Source organism: Sus scrofa, chromosome 14 (genome assembly GCF_000003025.6).
Source record: "Sus scrofa isolate TJ Tabasco breed Duroc chromosome 14, Sscrofa11.1, whole genome shotgun sequence".
Classification (NCBI taxonomy): domain Eukaryota; kingdom Metazoa; phylum Chordata; class Mammalia; order Artiodactyla; family Suidae; genus Sus; species Sus scrofa.
In genome coordinates, this window is record NC_010456.5 from 73,991,436 (window position 1) to 74,010,677 (window position 19,242).

The 19,242-nt window shown below is 45.8% G+C and overlaps 1 long non-coding RNA gene across 1 annotated transcript in view; it reads right to left on the reverse strand.

Annotated features, from left to right (window-relative positions):
• The window catches only part of LOC110256673, an 82,743-nt gene continuing 69,492 nt past the window's right edge, over positions 5,992 to 19,242 (reverse strand). Inside the window, exons 2-3 of the long non-coding RNA XR_002338537.1 lie at positions 11,938 to 12,026; positions 5,992 to 8,837 (exon numbers count right to left, since the gene is read on the reverse strand). This is a non-coding gene — a long non-coding RNA (uncharacterized LOC110256673). The remainder of the gene's footprint in view (positions 8,838 to 11,937; positions 12,027 to 19,242) is intronic.

The window sequence follows — 19,242 nt, forward strand, 5'->3', positions numbered from 1 at the left end:
AAATGACACAAACATGTCTAAGAATAAAATCCTAAGGGATTAAAAAAAAAAAGCTACTAGAATTACAAATGGCATGGTCACAGGATATAAAAGTGTACTGTGTTTTTATATACTAGGCATGGATAATTGGAAATTCAAATTTTTATATACAATTTACAATAGGAAGAAAATATCAAAACTTAGGAATAATTTAATCAAATATTTATAATTCCCATGCAATAGAACCTTGCTCAGAGAAAGTAAAGAAGAATAAAATGATGGAGAGACGTGTCATTTCCATGAATCAGAAGATTCAATATAAGACATCAATTCTCTGCCATTTTTTCCACTGGTTGCATGAAATCCCAATCAAGATCCCATCTTGAGACCTAAATAGACATTTCTCCAAAGAAGACATACAGATTGCCAAGTAGGCACATGAAAAGATGCTCAGGATTACTAAATTATTTTTCCTGCCTTTTAGGGCTGTGCCTGTGGCATATGGAAGTTCCCAGGCTAGGGCTGAATCAGAGCTGCAGTTGCTGGCCTATGCCACAGCAACACAGGGTCCGAGCCATGTCTGCAACCTATACTGCAGCTCATGGCAATGCTGGATCCTTAACCCACTGAGCAAGGCCAGGGATAGAACTCTCATCTTCATGGATATGGGTTGGATTTGTTACCGCTGAGCCATAACAGGAACTCCAGGATTACCAATTTTTAAATAAATGCAAATCAAAACTACAATGAGGTACCACCTCACACTGGTCAAAATGGCTATCATTAAAAAGTCTACAAATAACAAATGCTGGAGAAGGTGTGGAGAAAAGGGAGCCCTCTTACACTGTTGGTGGGAATGTAAATTGGTGCAACCACTATGGAGAGTAGTATGGAGGTTCCTTAGAAAACTGAAAATAGAATTACCACATGATCCAGCAATCCCACTCCTAGGATTATATCTGGACAAAACTATAATTCAAAGAGATACATGAACCCCTACATTCATAGCAGCACCATTCACAATTGCCAAGACACAGAAAAACCTAAATATCCATTGACAGATGAATGGATTAAGATGTGGTACATATATACAAGGGAATACTACTCAGCCGTACAAAAGAATGACATAATGCCATTAGCAGAAACACGGATGCAACTAGAGATTATCATACTAAGTGAAGTGAGTCAGAAAGAGAAAGACAAATGCATATGATATCACTTACGTCTGGAGTCTAAATATGACACAAACGAACCTAACTATGAAACAGAAACAGACTCACAGACATAGAGAAAAGACTTGTGGTTGCCAAGGAAGGGGAGGGGGAGGAAGAGGAATGGATTGGGAATTTGTGGTTCGTAGATGCAGATTATTACATATGGAAGATATAAACCACAAGGTCCTACTATATAGCCCAGGGAACTATACCCAACCACCATGATAGAGAAGAATATTAAAAAGAATGTGTGTGTGTTTGTGTGTGTGTATGAATCACTCTGCTCTACAGCAGAAATTGGCACAACATTGTAAATCAACTACACTTTTTTTTTTCTTTTTAAAGTTGCACCTGCGGCACATGGACGTTCCCAGGCTAGGAGTCAAATCAGAACTTCAGCCACTGACCTAAGCCACAGCCACAGCCATATCAGATCAGAGACACATCTGTGACCTATGCTGCAGCTTGTGGCAGCATCAGATCCTTAATCCACTGAGCAAGGCTACGGATCAAACTCACATCCTCCTGGATACAAGTCAGGTTCTTAACCTGCTGAGCCACAACAGAAACTCCCAACTACAATTAAAAAAAAAAAATTAAGTTTCCGTCTTATTTATTTGTAGAAAATCACAATTTGATTCAAAATTTATATATAAATGTAAAGGACATCAAAGAGCCAAAAACTCTGAAAAAAGAAGAACAAATTTGAGGACTAACACTATCTGTTTTCAAGACTTATTACAAAGTTATAATAAAATACCATGAAATTGGCATAAAGACAGATAATACATCAATAGAGAGATCAGAAATAGAACACTCATTTATGGATAACTGATTTTTTCTAAAGCACAAAGGCAATTTAGTGGAGAAAGAATGTTCTTTTGAAGAAAAGAGAATGAATTGATAAATTAGACTTCATCTAAATTAAAAATGTCTGTTCTTGGAGTTCCCTCATGGTGCAGCTCATTAAGGACTCAGTGTTGTCACTTCAGCAGCTCTGGTTCAATCCCTGGCTTGGGGACTTCCTCGTGGCATGTTCTAACTCTTGAGAGAATAAACAGATAAGGCATGGACTTGGGGAAAATCTTTCAAAGCATATATCTAATAAAGAATTTGTAACCAGAATGTATAAAGGGATCTCAAAATACAATACTACAAAAAGAATCCAATATAAAATTTGTAGAAAATTGTGAAACAGATATATTATTAAAGAAGATAATATAGAGAGCAAATAAGCACATGAAACAATATCCAATGTTATTAGTCATTAGGGTAATACAAATTAAAATCACAATTAGGTGCCACTTCATACCAATTAGAATGGCCAACATTAAAAAGACTGTTTAAATTATCATGTTAAGTGAAGTCAGACAGTGAGACGCCAACATCAAATGCTATCGCTTACATGTGGAATCTAAAAAAAAGGACACAATGAACTTCTCTGCAGAACAGATACTGACTCACAGACTTTGAAAAACTTAGGGTTTCCAAGGAGACAGGTTGGCTGGTGGGGGATGGGATGGAGGTTGGGGGTGAAAAAGCTATAAATTTGGGTTGTGACGATCATTGTACAAGCATAAATGTAATAAAATTCATTGAGCAATTTTAAAAAAGACTGATTATATAAATTGTTGATGAGGATGTGAAGGAACTAAAACTCACATACATTGCTGACATTTATGAATGTAAAATGCACAAGTATTTTGGAAAAGAGTTTGGTAGTTTATTTGATAGATAAATGTACTGCGGCCATTTAATCCAGCCATTCTTCTTTTAGGTAGTTACCCAAGCGATTACATATGTCCATACAAAGATGTACACATAAATTTATAATGGTCCCAAAGTGGAAACTCAGATATCCAAACATTCATCAACAGGTGAGTTGATCAACACATGCTGGTATATCCAAACAATGGGATACTACTCAACAATGAGAAGGACTAAAAGTGAACCACAAAAGAATACATGGAGTATAATTCCATGTTTATGAAACTGAGGAAACTGTAAACTAGTCTCTACTAGCATAAAGCAGATTAGTGCTTACTTGGTGGGGTGGGTGATGTGGAAAGACATAGAAAGAAGGGATTACAAAAAAGCATAAAGAATTTTTGAGGTGATGGATATGTTAAATTTTTTGTTTGTGGTGGTGGTTTCAATGGCATAGACATGTGTGAAGACAAATATTTTAAATATGTGTAACATTTTGTATCAATTGTATTTCAATAAAGCTGTAAAATATTTTCTTTCCCTTTTATTAGATATAATTGACACACAGCACTGTATAAATTTAAAGGTATACAGTATAATAATTTGACTTACATCATGAAATGATTATCACAAGTTTAGTGAACATCTATCTTCTCATATAGATACAACATGAAAGAAATAGAAAACAAAAACCCTTTTTTCTTTTGTGACGAGAACTCAGGATGTACTCCCTTCGCAACTTTCATATACAATGTACAACAGTGTTAATTTATCATGTTTTACATTACATTCCCAGTACTTATTTATTATATAACTAAAAGTTTGTATCTTTAGAACAACCTTCTTCCAAATCCCCCTCCGCCTACCTCTCCACCTCTGGTAACCACAAAGCTATTCTCTTTTTCTATGACTTTATTTGGTTTTGAACTATAATTGACTTACAACACTATGTTAGTTCCTGATATGTGACACAGGGACTCAGTAGTTCTATACATTTCAAATGATCACTAGGATAAATCTAGCTTCCTCCTGTCACTACACAAAAATATAACAAAACTAGAGACTATATTCCCCATACTATTGTATCCATGACTCATTTATTTTGTAACTGAAAATTAGTACCTCTTAATACCCCTCACCTGTTTCTCTCCTCACCCACCCTTCTCCCCCTGGCAACTACGTATTTGTTCTTTGTATTTATGACTTTTTGTTATGTTTGTTCATGTTTTTTAGCTTCCACATATAAGTAAAATCATACAGTGCTTGTCCTTCTCAGACTTATTTCACTTGAAATAATACCCTCTAGCTCCGTCCATGTTCTCACAAATAGCAAGCTGTAAAATATTCTTATGTCAATCCTATTTTAAAGAGATAAAAATTTATTTTTAAAGTGTCTTTTATATTCATTCACCTTTCTGCATTTCTACCACTCTTAATTCCTCTACATCTATCCAAATTTCTACCTGGTATTATTCTCCTCCTTGAACAATTTCCTTTAATGTTTCTTGTAGTGGATGTTTGCTGATGATGAATTCTCTTAGGTGTCATTGGATCAAAAGACTTACTTTTTTCATTTTCAAAAAAAAATTTTTTTGTTGGGTATTAAATTCGAGGTTGACAATTTTTCTTTCAATATTTAATAGTTATTATTTCATTATTCCTGAATTGAATAGTATCTCACAAGAAGTCTGTTACCATCTTCTATGTTCCTCTATATGCAATGTATCTTTTTCTTATGGCTGCTTTTAAATGTTTTATCACTGGGTTCAGCAATTTTATTGCATTGTGTCTTGGTGTGATTTTGTTTCTCCTGTTGTGGGTGCACTGAGCTTCTTGGATCTGTGGATGTACAGTTTCATGAAATTTGGAGAGTTGCTTATTTGGTCATTATTTGTTCCAGAAATGTTTGTCTCTTTTTAAATGTGTCACTCATTGGATTGTTTGAAACTGTTCCACAGATTTGTGTACTTTTTCTGTTTTCTATTCCTCCCTGTGTGCTTCATTTTTGGATCATTTTACTCCAGTGTCTTCAAGTTTACTGTCTTTTCTTCTGCTGTGTTTAATCCATGGTGATCCCATCCAATGTATTTCCACATATTGAAAATTCAGTGTAATTTCAGATTTAATTTTTCCTTTAAAAATTTTTCCTTTTTAAAAGTTCCATCTAAGTGTTTTTTATATCTGCCATTTCCCTCTCCATCAGTGATCATTTCTTCTCCCTTCTTGAACACGTGGAGCATATTCGTATAGTCGTTTTAACATCCTTGTCCACTAATTCAAGCTTCTCTCTCATTTCTGGTCTATTTATAATGTTTGATCTTTCACTTGCTTCTTTGCATTCCTGGCAGAAGTATGGCCCCCCAAAATGTCCTATGCTCTAATCTAGAAAGCTGTGTACATATTACCTTACATAGAAAATAAAAAAAGTACTTTGCAGATGTAATTTAGTCTACTAATTATTTGACCTTAAGACAGGAAGATTACATTGGATTATATAGGGTGAGCCCAACATAATCATATGAGTCCTTAAAAGCAGAGGCAGAAGAGGGAGTCAGGGAGATTTGGAGCATGAGTATAACCTGATGCACCATTGCTGCTGCTTGATGAAACATTGTAGATAGAGTGGGTATCATGACAAGGAATGTGGGAAGCCTCAAGGAGCTCAGGGCAGCTCCTAGCTGACAACCAACATGGGAGCTAAGGTTAAGCTGGGAAGACAATCCCAAACTCCAGAGGAGAACTAAACAAACTGGCATCTTGATCTCAGCCTTGTGAGACCATAACCAGAGTACCCTGCTGAGCTGTGCTGTGCCTGGATTTCTGACCCACAGAAACTATAAGAGAAAAGTTGGGTGTTGTTTGAAGCCACTAAATTTAGTTATTTGTTACGGCAACAATAGAAAACTAATACACCTGCTAATTTTTTTTTCTTTTGATGGTCGCACCTGTGGCATATGGCAGTTCAGGGTTTAGGGGTCGAATCAGAGCCACAGCTGCCAGCCATAGCAACACCAGATCTGAGCTGCATCTGTGACCTACACAGCAGCTACAACAACACTAGACCCTTAACCCACTGAGCGAGGCCAGGGATCCAACTCGCATCCTCCCAGAGACTCCATTGGATTCTTAACCCACTGAGCCACAATGGGAACTCCACAATGGTAATTTGGGGTTGGATGTCAGACATTGTGAATGGTACCTTGTTGGGTACTGGATATTTAAACATTCCCATAAATATTCTTAGGTTTTGTTCTGGAACATGAGTTACCTGAAAGAAGCTGGATCTTTTCGAGGCTTATTATTTTATGTTTTTTAGGGTGATTCCAGAGCACCCTTTATTCTAGAGATAATTTAGCCCTACTATTTAGGACACACCTCTGTGTCCCACACTGGCCGGGGTGAACAAAGACAATTCCTAGCCCTGTTTGAGCTCTGGAATTGTTTGGGCTGTTGCTCTCTAGTGATTCTTTTCCTGGTGGTTTCCTTTCACATGTACTGAGTTCTTAGCCAGAGCCCAAAGAGGACCCCCGGCATGCTCTGGAGCTTTCGCTCTCTTTGCAGCTCTCACCTCTCCAGTCCTCTTCCCCACAAATTCTAGCCACCTTGGTCTCTCCAAACTTCAATATATTTCCTCAATCCAGAATGGTAAGTTGATGAAAGTGTAGGGCTCCTTTCGTTTGTTTCATCTCTCTAAGCAATTACAGTCTTGCCCTGCCTGTTGTTCAACATTGTCAGAAAACCATCCTATCCTACACCCTGTCCAGATTTCTAGTTGTTTAAAATAGAAAGGTAAATTCAGTTCCTATTACTTCTTTATGGCTAGAAACAGAAGTCCATGGGGGAACATTTTAAATATTGAAGCATGGATCCCATCCAGGGATGTCCTGGGGGCAGACCTGGGCATTTTTAAAAGCTCTCTTAGTGGTTCTAATGGGCAGCCAGAGTTGAGAATCACTGACCTGGAAGAGGTGGAAAGTGAAACCAGCTGGCCTGACTGCAAGGGTTCTTTCTGCCCCATGGCACTGCCATGTCTTTCTGATCTCATCACGGGAGTCTGGGCTGCCTTATGCTGGGTTCTGTGAAGGTTGAACTGACCCATGGGCCAGGATGCCCTGGACAGGGGTGGGTCTCAGCCCCTGACTTTCTGGTGGCCTCACTGAAGGGCTGTGGGGGTCCTTCACACCTTCTCCTCAGCTCAGACCCCCTCCTGACATCCAACTCCCATTTCTGCCCCTGTGTGAAGCTGCTAAGAAAAACACCATAGGCCTTCTGAACTCCCTCCCTCACTCCCTAAAGATGAAGAAGCATCAGTTGCTACAGAGATGACACAGCTGGAGCTATTAGGTAGGGGCAGATCAACAAGAAGAATGGCTTCCCTGGGTTTTCCATTCTACTTGCACTTTGAGCCAGGGGGTCTGGATGTGATGGCAGGGAGGGGAATGGCCTCCAGAGAAAGTCATAGAGCTGGGGGGATCAATAAAGACTTTGTCCAATGCTTTCATTGTGCTGATGGGGAAGCCACACCCAGAGAAGCAAAAGGACTATCCCAACGTCATTCAGAGATCATGGGGGCCAGGAAGAGGGTGGTGGATAGCCAAGTAGTGCCTTAGCTACTTGCCCACCTCTCCTAGGATCAGGGGCCTGCTAAGGGACCAGGAGGACCCTGCTCAGGGACCCTCAGTAGGCTAAAGCAAGGTTGAGGGTTACGCTGTACATACTGCTGCTCTGGAGGGTTGAAGGGCTGCTCCATCCTGGCTTACCCTCTCTTTCAGGGCCCTTGATTGAGCCATGTGGTTCCCTTGGAAACAGAGCCGCTTGTCTCCCGGGGTCAGCAGCACTTAATCTGCAGTTACTGCAATTTTGATGCTAGTGGGGGAAAGGGCCCCAAACCCTCTCCACATTCCTGCTCCACCCTCCACACCGCTGCTTCACAAGGGCACACGCACTTTCTGTCCTCATTCTCACATGCAGCTTCCCCACATGTGGGACACGTGTGTGCACACAAGCGCGCACACACTTTCTCCCAAGCTCAGAGAGCTTTTAATGACTCTGTTTTCTAAGCCCTAGCTGAAAAGGAACAATCATGTTCCTACCAATTACCCTTCTTTTGTGCCCTGAGGTTGCCTGAGAAGTAGAAATGGAAAACTCTTTCCTTTCAAACACTATCTCCACAGCAGTACAATCTGGTTGGGAGTGGGATGGGGGAAGTGGGCCAGACAATCCATTTTCCTTCCCCTCCACCTCCTAGGAGACTCCAATGTCTGCCAGGAAAGTCCAGCATTATCTTAGAGCAATTCCTTTAGACACAATGAAGTTTTAAATAATCTGCATCACAATTCATCAGCACATACTGTGCTCCTGGTAGCATCCTCTGAAGGCTGGCTTCCTGTCTAATCCCTGCTGTGGCTCCCTGGCACTCTGGCACCCAATGGGTGTGTGCTGAATAAAGCATCCTGGATTTCAGGAAGGCAGAGATGAGAACTTTCTGAGCAAGGATGGATATGGTCCCACATCTGGTGCCCTGATTGTGACCCACAAAAACAACTGACATCAAGGAAGAAAAGAAGAGGCTTCTAAAATGTCAATTAAGGTTTACTAGGGACCCAGGTAGGGGATGGAAGGAAAGACAGAGCCCAAATGAGAAAAACAAAGGCTTGAAATAAACCTGTAGTTTGGAGGATAAGGGTCCTAATGAGGATAAACTGGGGGGAAAGAACTCCATCCAAATAATAGAAAAACAAATCAAGGCAACAACAGGGCTTATAACCACATTTGGAGCCAAAAGTCACTGGAAACTCCAGGTGGTACAGAGTTAAACTAGAACAGAGAAAGAAAGATATTTGATTCTTGTTTAGTGTCTTTCTCCATCAAGAAGATTGATCAGGAGCCTGACATAGGAGCTGTCATGAACATCTATGTAGTTATGTCATCAAATCCCTAAAACCAAAGACATACATGTTTAAAATTTTGGTAGACCTCATTAAACCAGTCTTCAAATATGCTCAGCAACTTATACTTTCACCAACCATGTATGCGAATGCCCATTTCTCATCTCCTCACTAGCATGGGGTTTTATCAAATTTTAATTTTTGCTAATCTAATAACATACAGATTTAACCTTGTTTTGCACTAATTGTGAGAGATTGAGCCCATTTTCATAAACTTATTGGCTTTTTGTATTTGTTTCTACAAATTGCTTGTTTATACCCTCTACTGATTTTTCTAACTCCTTTCTCTTGTGGATTTTAAAGATCTGTTTTTATGGCAGAAGAATTAGTCTTGTGTCATATTTGTGGCAAACATTTTTGTCATTGGCTTTTATTTTGGAGAAGTCTTTTTTTCTTAGATGTGGTTTTAAACGTTTATATAGCCAAACACAAGGATTTTTTTTTCTCTATGGTTTCCAGACAACTAGCTAGCTTGCCTTCTAATACATACAAATTATTTTTGAAGTTTCTGGAAGAACCAGTAGATAAGTTTGCAGAAGCTGAAATAGCAATCCTTGAAAAATTATGCAAAACTAAAGAGGGGCAAAAGGAGGTCAATAAATGTCTCAGTTTTCCAAAGAAGAGAGATTCCAGAAATGTTAGACAAATTAAATTATGCTAGTTCCAAGTAAAATTGTAGAACTGACCACTAAGCAGGTAGTTGGGGGACAATTATTGAAGGGCGTGTAGGCATCAGGAACTGGCATGGGTTCCCCAGGAGGTCATGCCAAGCCTACTCAGCCCGCATTTCTGTCAGGGTCCTGGAAAAATGAATCAGAAGATTTCTGCAGACCTAAAACTCCTGGGTTTCAGCAGGGCATTTGATAAAATCTCTCAAGACTTCCCTATAGACGGGATGTGAACCAGATCCATAGCTGGTTGAACAACTATGTTGTCCAAAGAGACTAATTAACAAATCAATATCAAATTGGAGGGCTCTCTAGAGGCTACAGGGCTTTCTCTGAACTTGACCATGTCTTGTTTAATGCTTTTATCTGTGGCTTGGATAAAGGCACAGAAGGCAACTTATCAGATTTACAGAGGACACAGATTGAGAGAGAAAACTAATACAATGGGATATTGGACTCGAGATACAAAAAGATATTGCCAGCTTGAAACAAGGTTAAGAGGGGTAGGAGTTCCCGTTGTGGCTCAGCGGTCAATGAACCTGACTGGCATCCATGAGGAGACGGGTTTGATCCCTGGCCTCACTTGGTGGGTTAAGGATCCAGCGTTGCTGTGAGTTGTGGTGTAGGTTGCAGATCCTGTGTTGCTGTGGCTCTGGCATAGGCCAGTGACTACAGCTCCAATTAGACCCCTAACCTGGGAACCTCCATATACCATAGGTGCAGCCCTAAATAGATAAAAAGACAAAAAAAAAGAGAAAAAGGTTAAGAGGAGTAAACGTCAAAATGTACTTTTTTGTTGGTGGTGGTGCTGGGGGAAGGTGTTATGAAGAAGTAGAGCTTAGGAGAGATATAGGTTAAAGGCAGTAATTTATGTGGAAAAAGACAAGAAATTCCAGATGTGCCTGCAGAAGACATCTTGGGACCCTGCAGGAACCGATTCTGCTGAGCTCCACATGCTGCTCTCATGTTGGGTGGGGGGTGGGGAATGGTTCCAAAAGCAGGATATTCACCTGGAGAAAACCCAAGAGGACAAGCTACTGATACTAACGGCAGGGCTGTCCTGAGAGCAGATGGATGCCTCTTGGCTCCAGCTGGCCGAATGACATCCAGCTGGTACAATGACAAGGAGGAAAACTGAGGCTCAAAGAGAAGAACTCTCTAAACTGCAGATGGCCCACGAGTCAGAGATCCATGCCCGGGCTGGGAGCTGCCTGGCCATCTTCTGGCCCAGGTGCAAGGTTGGAACAGATTGCTTTGCTGTAGCTTTGGACTTCATGAAAATTCAAGGTTACCTTCAAATGCAATTGCAGCTACAAGACAAGCCCCAGAACCCATGCCAGCTTACTTCCCCTAAACCCCTCCTAGGTGGAAATCTTGGACCCCTGTTGTGCTTCTTAGACACCTATTTCTCCTTATCCCAAGTCCTAGGAGTCCCCCAAATATTTCAGAGCCTGGTACTAACCTAGTGTCAGAGAAAATTAGACCTGGCATCTGGTCTCATTTTCAGGAAACATCTGAATTCCTCAGGGGGAGCAGGGCCTAGAACCTCCTTTTTTTTTTTTTTTTTTCTGGTCTTTTGTCATTTTAGAGCCACACCCACGGCACACCAAAGTTCCCAGGGGAGGGGTCCAATCAGAGCTGTTTCCACCAGCCTACATTAGAGCCACAGCAACACCAGATCCGAGCCGCGTCTGCAACCCCACACCATAGCTCACGGCAATGCTGAATCTTCAACCCCTGAGTGAGGCCAGGGATCAAACCCACAACCTCATGGTTCCTAGTCAGATTCGTTTCCACCGTGCCACAATGGGAACTCCCAGAACCTCCCTTGAGCAGAGAGCATGGATTAGGGGGCCTTGCTGATGGTTGGCTGAAAGAGTGGACTTCTGAAAAAGCTTGATCTTTTCACAAGTTCTTTAGGCACTTCTTCCTGTGGCTGGGGGCTCTACAACACATCTACAACACCCTTGAGGCCACAGAAGAAGTTAGTGTTCAGGGTGCAGCACGACCTTCAGAGTTATCTGGTCACAGAACCCCACACCACAGATCCCCAAGCACAGGCACAGCTACTGCTCTGTCCACTGTGCCAGCCTTGGGGCTCCTGACACCCATCAGCCCCATGGCGATGTCTAAGGACAGGGCCATCTGGGAAGGTCCCATTTGCCCAGCTAGCTTCTGACTCTGTGTTTAATATGTGCAACACACACCACCTCTAGTCACTTCCAGTCACACAGCCACTTCCTGCCACACACTCAGCAGCCCAGAATGCCCTTTCGGCAGAGGGACAGCCCAGCCACCTTGCCTCCAACCATCATTTCACCTTCCGCAGGCATCTGCTTCCTTCCTCCCTCTCTCTGCCACACTCCATCAGCCCCAGGTCTGCACCCCGTGCTGGAATCACTTCACAGTGCCCCTGCCTACCTGTGAGCTGGGGGGGGGGGAGTTTGTTGAGGATCTTCCAGGTTCTTCTCTGACTCCTTTGCCTCAAGCTTTCAGGACCTCAGTGTTTCCTGTACAAAACAAAGATGATCTTTCAGATTTCTTTCACCTCCAGCATCAAATAGCCTAGTCTTTTATACACGTCTGTGGTTCCAAGGTACAAACAGCAAATGGTCAGCATATACAAAGAGCCTATCACATGCCAGGCTCTGTGTGTCATTCAAACTGCTGGAAACCTGAGATGTGGGCCTGTTAGCTGCCCTATTTTGCCCAAGGGGAGACTGAGGCTGCACTTGGGTGGGTGAGCTGGGCCTGACGTCAGGTGGTGGTGGCCCAGGGTCCACGTCCCGCTCCTGCATCTCAGCCCTGTCCAGGCTGCCTGAAGATTATAGAGCTCTGGGCTTCCACCTTATTTGTGCTGATCGGGATCAAGGCCTAGAAGATCAAAGGCAGCCTCCGCCCTGATAGCCCCAAGCTCAGGGGAGTGATGCTGCCCGTGGGTGGCAGGCAGTCTCAGGAACACCCCCTTCCAGAAAGCCATTGCCCACTCTGATTTGTTCCAAGGGCAGGATAGCAGGAGATGGCCTTCCTGTGCAGTAGAAAGGAGCTGGGTTAGGCAAGAAGAGTTAACAAAGTGCATTTTCATTTTTGCTGAAGTGAAACTACCGTGCCAAGGGGTGTTGTGAGGACAGTCTCGTCCTGGAGCCTCACCCCTCAGTCCAGCTGCCCAGAGGCCCCCGCGTGTAATGCTTCTGGTTGTTCCTTGCAGCAGTTCCCCCATCTTTCCAAACGAAATATTTTTGTGGCCATTTCTTCCTGACTTTAGCCATTTTCTACTGACTTGGACAGAGGATTTCTGACAGGCTGTATACATGTGCCCCATGATCGGGCTGGGAGGCGGGGAGCAATGCCTTTTCCTAGAAGAGGGGTTGGGGGGCCAGGGCCATGCACATGGATGGCCCATTTTTTTTTTTTGTATGGTAGAGGACAGCCGTCCTGAGGACAACGGGGACAGCCAAGGACAGTCTGCAGCCCCACCCTCCAAGCCTGAGGCACCCACGCACGGTTCCAGGACCTAATGACACATCTCTCTCCTCCCAGCTGGATCAAAGCCACACTCCCATCCTCAGGCCCGCCTGGGGTGCCTTGCTTCCTCCATCCCACCTGGCGCCCCCTTGCTGCTTCTTGCCCCCGTGTCTAAATGCCGCTTGTCTCTCAAACCCTAGCTCAGTGCTACCTCCCCAGGAGCTTTCTGGGTCTCCCTGGCCTTCCCTTTCCTGGAGTTTCTCAGGCTGGGCCATTGGAACAGCGCAGTTCCTACTTCTCGGTTCTCTGCCAACTCAAGGGTGCATATCTGACCTGTCCAGTCAGACGCTGAGTCCTAGGAAACTGCCAATGGCTCACTGGCATCCCTTGTCCTGTGCTTAGCCCCTGGCACGTGTGATGGCTCAGGACACAGGGCTGTGAGGCCCTACAGCAGGGAGCACGTGAGCCAACTAGGTCCAAGGTGAGACCACGGCTCTGCTGCCTGAGGTTCTGAAAAGACTAAAATGTCCAAATCACCCTTTATGGTTTACCAAGCATTTTATAATTACCTTGCGTGTTAGGCATCATCAACATTCCAACCTGAAGGATGAATTAAATGAGGCTCAGAAATCCCACAGGTGGAAGGAGCAGACCCAGCCTAGATGGCCAGGTCTTCAAACTCATTCCTCTGTCCCAGGGCCCTGTTGAGCCCCAGCCCTCCTCCCCCGCCCCAACCCCAACACATAGGCACACAGGAGTGGGTTTTGAGCAGAGGCTGCTCAGGCCAGCTGCCAAACCGTGTGGGGGAGGATGTCACCTGTTCTTCAGACTGGCACAAGGGCCAACTGCTCCCTGCTCATTCACTTGGAGCTGTCAGGAGACCCTGCATTGTCACAAAGCTCTCACCACCAGGCCCTTGTCCCTGAGACCCACACTGGGCCCAGCTCACCTGCGGGAAACACTCGGGTACAAGTACCCACCTCTCAGGGCACACCTGTAAACGTACGGCTCTCTGGTAGGCTGGACAGGAGGCTCTTTAGTCTTTAGGTAGCCTATGGGCAGACCCGTGAGGCCACACCCCCAGCCAGTTAGTTGTTTGGCCTGAGAGGGAGGGACCTATGCAATGGCCCCGCCCACCAGTGCTGGCTTCACAGGCACAGACCAAGCTCCCAAATATGGCTGCAGTGTGTCTGTGTGTCCAGTGTCTGTATCCCTAGTGTGTCACAGCCTGTCGCGAGTTTGTGTGCCCTTTAAGAGCAGAGTCTCTATTGCCCCCAGACTGGTGGGGCTTCTGAAATTAAGCCTTACTGGCCTTCAAAGCCAAATGTTCCAGGGGCTGGTCTTCCTGGGGCCAGACCCCTGAGCTGGGGAAACTGATGAGGGGCTCAGAATTCTCATTCCTGTTGGAGAACCTCTGCTTTATGATTTTTCTCCATTGTACAGGTCGCCCACCCCGTGGCTATGAGATTTGATTGTGTCACAAGTACACACCTCCTACCTTGTCGTGATTCCCTTTATGTCTTTAGTTGTAGATCTTTTTTGGGAGGTTCCAACCTTTCCCTCGCCCCCCATGGTTGTTCTACAGATAGTTGTGGTTTGGGTTGCTCTTGAGAGGTGATCTCAGAGTCCCCCTACTTGGCTGCCTTGGCCAACAGACACCTGTCTAAAAAATGACATTTCGGCCAAACACCCAGATGTTTCCAAATAGCTGCTGTGCACCGGGCACCAAACATTTAATGGCTCAAGATACTCCAATCTGCTTGACTGGGGTAGAGCCACCCTCAAGCTGTCATCTGTTATTCCTGTGGGGAGTCCATTTGGGTCTGGGAGGGATTTTATGCACATGGAACACCCTGGCCTCCCTTTAGTCCTCCAGAGGAAGAAGGCTCCTGTCATTCTGCAGCCCTTCTCCTGCCCTGCTCCCCCCTGAGGTTCAGCAGGGTGAGGACCATTTAGTGTTAGTTCTTGGTACCTTCTCTGAAGGCCCAGCCAGCGCAGACAAATACTTGGAGAAGGCGCATCCAGCAGCAGGAAGGAAAAAAATCAATGTCCCATTTGTCCAAGGACTCAAACGTCCATGTCTTAGAGACCAGCATTCCACAGCCACCACAATCCCTTATTCGGAAGGGGAAACTGGAGGCCCAGAGAGGGAAAATCCGTTTCCCGTAACGGAGCCTGACAGTCCCCACCCCCCACCCTGCTCTGCCTCCAGCCGCCTCCTGGCTCCGGGGAGGGCTCCCCCACCTCTGCTGAGCCTGGAACATGAAGGGTAATTTCCATCACCGTCTTCCCCTCCCCCACCCCCAGCGGCTCCAGACGAGCTTGGCAGCTGGAGTCCCAGGGAGCAGCTGAATCCATCACCGGGGTCAAAGACGGGGCCTGGGGTATGTGTTAAAACAAGAAAACCAATCAGAGCTGAAAATGAAAGGCAGTGGAGGTGTGAAGCGAGGATGGAGACTGCCAGACGGGATGCTGGGTGGCTCACGGGCCCATGTAGCCGTGTGGCCGCTGCCTGCACACCTGCCCCCAGTAGTGTGGGCCCTCCCCCGGCACCCTGCCTCCGCTCTGGGAAGCAGGTGGCTGGTGGGAACCAAGGGCCTGCCTCTCTCAACCTAAAGAGCAGGGCCCTAGCCCAGGGCTGAAGTGACAAGCGGATGTGGAGCCAAGAATCTCGATATTAACCTGTCAATTCTCAGGTACCTCTCAAGGTTGGTACCCAGAGGTCCCCTGTTGTGGCACCCGGGCAGAGACAATCTTTGCTCATCAAGAGTGATCAGAGGTTCTTGGGGACAGAGTCCAGGTAGTCTCTGGAGTCCAGGCTCCAAAGCCCCCTCCCTGTTAAAGCTAAGGATAGGTACTGGGGGGTACCGGGTCTAGGGAAGAGGTGGCAGATACCAACCAAGCACGTGTCCCAGGCCCATTTTACTGAGTCCAGTATCCCACCTGGGAGAGAGATGGTATTTTTGTGCCCACAGGTTGGAATTCCCAATGCTAAAGTGCTTGCCCAAGGCCACCAACTGTGAAGGGCAGAGCCATGATTGGGAAGCTGGGGATCACTGGGAACAGACACCCCCCCCCCGCCCCCGGACAAGCAGCCAGTCTTCCTGAGGGCCAAGGCCCTCCACGTTCACTGCCTGGGGCAGGCCCAAGCATGGTGTCCTTTCAACAATACTGACATCGGACTTACTGTGTGCTGGGCACACGCCCACAGTGGAGCCAGTAGGGTCCCGTCCTTATGGACATTTACATCCAGAAGAATACAAGGCACTAGATCCTCCTCCTAGTGTCCCTCATTACCGATCCTCCACAGTGGGACCCCTGTGTTAGGAGACAGCGTCAGAGAAGCCCAGATCATCAGCCCCAGCTGCTGGCTGCCAACAAGGGTCACCACTCATCCAGGCTCCCATTTTACAGAAGATGATGGGGTCTGCTACATACAAAGATGGGCAGCTGGAAGGGGCAGCCTCCTGAGGCCTCCTGGCACCACTCCCCACGGGGCCCCCTCACCTGTGAGGCAGCAGTGGGCCTGTTCTCCATTGGCGCGTGGCTGAGGGGTTAGGCTGACACACAGGAATGACTAGTGAATAGCCCAGCAGGAAGCAAGGTGAAAAGGGGAGGGGGTGTAGGCTGCCAGTCTGGGTGGCTCAGGGAGCCCAGGAAGTGAAGGGAGTGAGCGGAGAGGCAAGGGGAAGGCACACCACACTGGGAGGCTAGCAAGAACAGGCTGGACTTGGAAAGCCTTGGATGCTGGGCTGAGCTGGCAAGCTGCCTATCTTCAGGTGCAGGGGGTGAGCTGGGGGGTTGTGGGGGACTCTGGACCTTCATCCCTGCCCCACTCAGATCTCCAGACAAGTGAGCAGAGCCAGGTGGCATAGTCAGGCTGACAAGGTGACTGCCTGCTCCTGGAAGAGGGGAGCGGCCGGCTGAGGCTGAGTTCCCACTTCCCCTCTGCCAGGCCACCTGCACTGACAAGCCCAGTTGCTCCACTGGCCTTGGGCTCCCAGCAAAGCCCAGGAGAGGACCGGCAGCCACTCTATTAACACACAAACGGGTGGCCTGCAGCTGCTGACACGCGGGTTAATTAAATCTACCTCCCCATCAATTCTCATTCAACTACTATCGACGGCCATTAGATGGGTGACAGAGTGACAAGGAAACAGTAATAGACTTGTCTTAACCCTCACGCTGTGTGGAGAGGGGCGCTGCACTCAGGTCTCCCAGGAGAGTCACCCCCCTCCCCACCACTGTGGTCCTGACTCCTGTAGAGATTGGTTGGGCAGAAATGCTGCTCCCCTACCACGTGGCTGCCAGCCAGACGTACCTCCCTTTCTGTTCATTTTGTAAACTCTTCCTGGGCTTGTCCTTTGCGCCAGGCTGATAGGTAGAGAGGACCATGGCCCAGCCCAGACTGTCCCTCCCCTGCCAAATCCATTCGAGTCCTCCCCTCTCAGAAGCCTCAGGCCAGCCCAGCTCCCACAGCCCTGATGGTTTAGCCGCCCAGTCCCCTCCGGCCGCCAGAATAATGCTCCTCCAAAGCTGTCCACGTCCCAACCCCTGGGGCCCATGACTGAGACCTCACATAGCAAAAGACACTTTGCAAATGAGATTGATTTAAAGATCTGAGAGGGAAAGATTATCCTAGGTTATCCCAGCCAGTCCAATGAAATCCAAGGATCTGTATAGGAGGGAGACCTTCGAGTCAGAGAAGATGTGACAACAAAAGCAGCCTCAGATGTGTGCAATGTGACAAAGATTTCAGCCATTCCTGGCTTAAAGATAGGAGGCGGCCACAAGCCAAGGAATGCCAGCAAATCAGACGGTGGGAAAAGCAAGGAAATGTCTCCTCCTCTACGGTCTCAACCCAGAGAGACCCATTATAGACTTCTGACATTTAGGACCATAAGAAAATTAATGTTTTTTTCCTTTTTATGGCCTCACTTGTGGCATATGGAGGCTCCAAGGCTGGAGGTTGAATTGGAGCTACAGCTGCTGGCCTACACCACAGCCTCAGCAACACTGGATCCGAGCTGCATCTGCAACCTGCACTGCAGTTTGCAGCAATGCTGGATCCTTAATCCGCTGAGCAAGGCCAGAGATTGAACCCACATCTTCATGGACACTATATTAGGGTCTTAACCCATTGAGCTACAATAGAAACTCCTAATTTGTATTTTGAACCACCAACTTTGTGGTCATTTATTACCACAGAAATAGAAAAGTAACACCCCTTATGTCCATCCTACACTCTACCTGAATCTGTGTAAGCTGTGCCAGTTCACATCTTTCTGCCTCCTCCATTCCTGGCTACCTGCCAAAGTTTTACTTAGAAATTCTACCTGGCACCTCCTTCGCAAAGCCTTCCCTGATTTCCCTTCTCCGTGTGGGCAGCCGCATTCACTCTCACACCCCACTACCCCATACTTGCAAATTCCTCTGATTGCTCTCAATTTTACATTCAGTGAACTCCTTTAGCAGGGAGTTTTATCCATCTTTTAAAGGCCCAATCTTCTCCCACATGACAATTCAGTAAACATTTGCAAGATGACAACTGGAAGACGGCCTGGTCAGTTTTGTGCTGTGTACAGAAGCAGTAGAGCAAGGGGGTCACAAGGGGAAGTTCATGCCAATTTTATATCACGAGAAAAAAATATTAAATCCAAAACATTCATGCTAAAGTATTTCAGGGAAGTATACACCTGCCTACGACTCATTTTAAAATGCATCAAAAGTGAGCTGGGAATGCAGAGATAAGTGATAAAACAAGCTTAGTGAAATGTTAATAGTATATTGACATTTGCTGTAAAATTCTTTCAACTGGGCTATATGTTTGAGTTTTTTCATATCGGGGAAAATAGTACACACCTGTGGTGGTGAATTTTATGTGTCAACTTGACCAGGCTAAGAGATGCCCAGACAGCTGGTGCAATATTGTTTTGGGGTGTGTCCATGAGGGTGTCTAAGATCAACATCTGAACTGGTAAACTGAGTAAAGATGATCCACACCCCTGACCAATGCCAGTGGGTATCACTCAATCCCTTGAGAGCTAAACAGAACAAAAAGAACAGAGGAAAGTCGACTTTGCCCTCCACTTGACTTGGGGCATCCATTGTCCCCCAGTTCTTAGTTCCTTGACTCAGACCAGGACTGACACCATCAGTCCCCTTGCTTCTCAGGCATTACAAGTTTGGACTAAAACAGTTTGACCAGCTTTCCCAGGGCTCCAGGTAGCAGATGATGGGACGTTTCAGCCTCTGTAATCA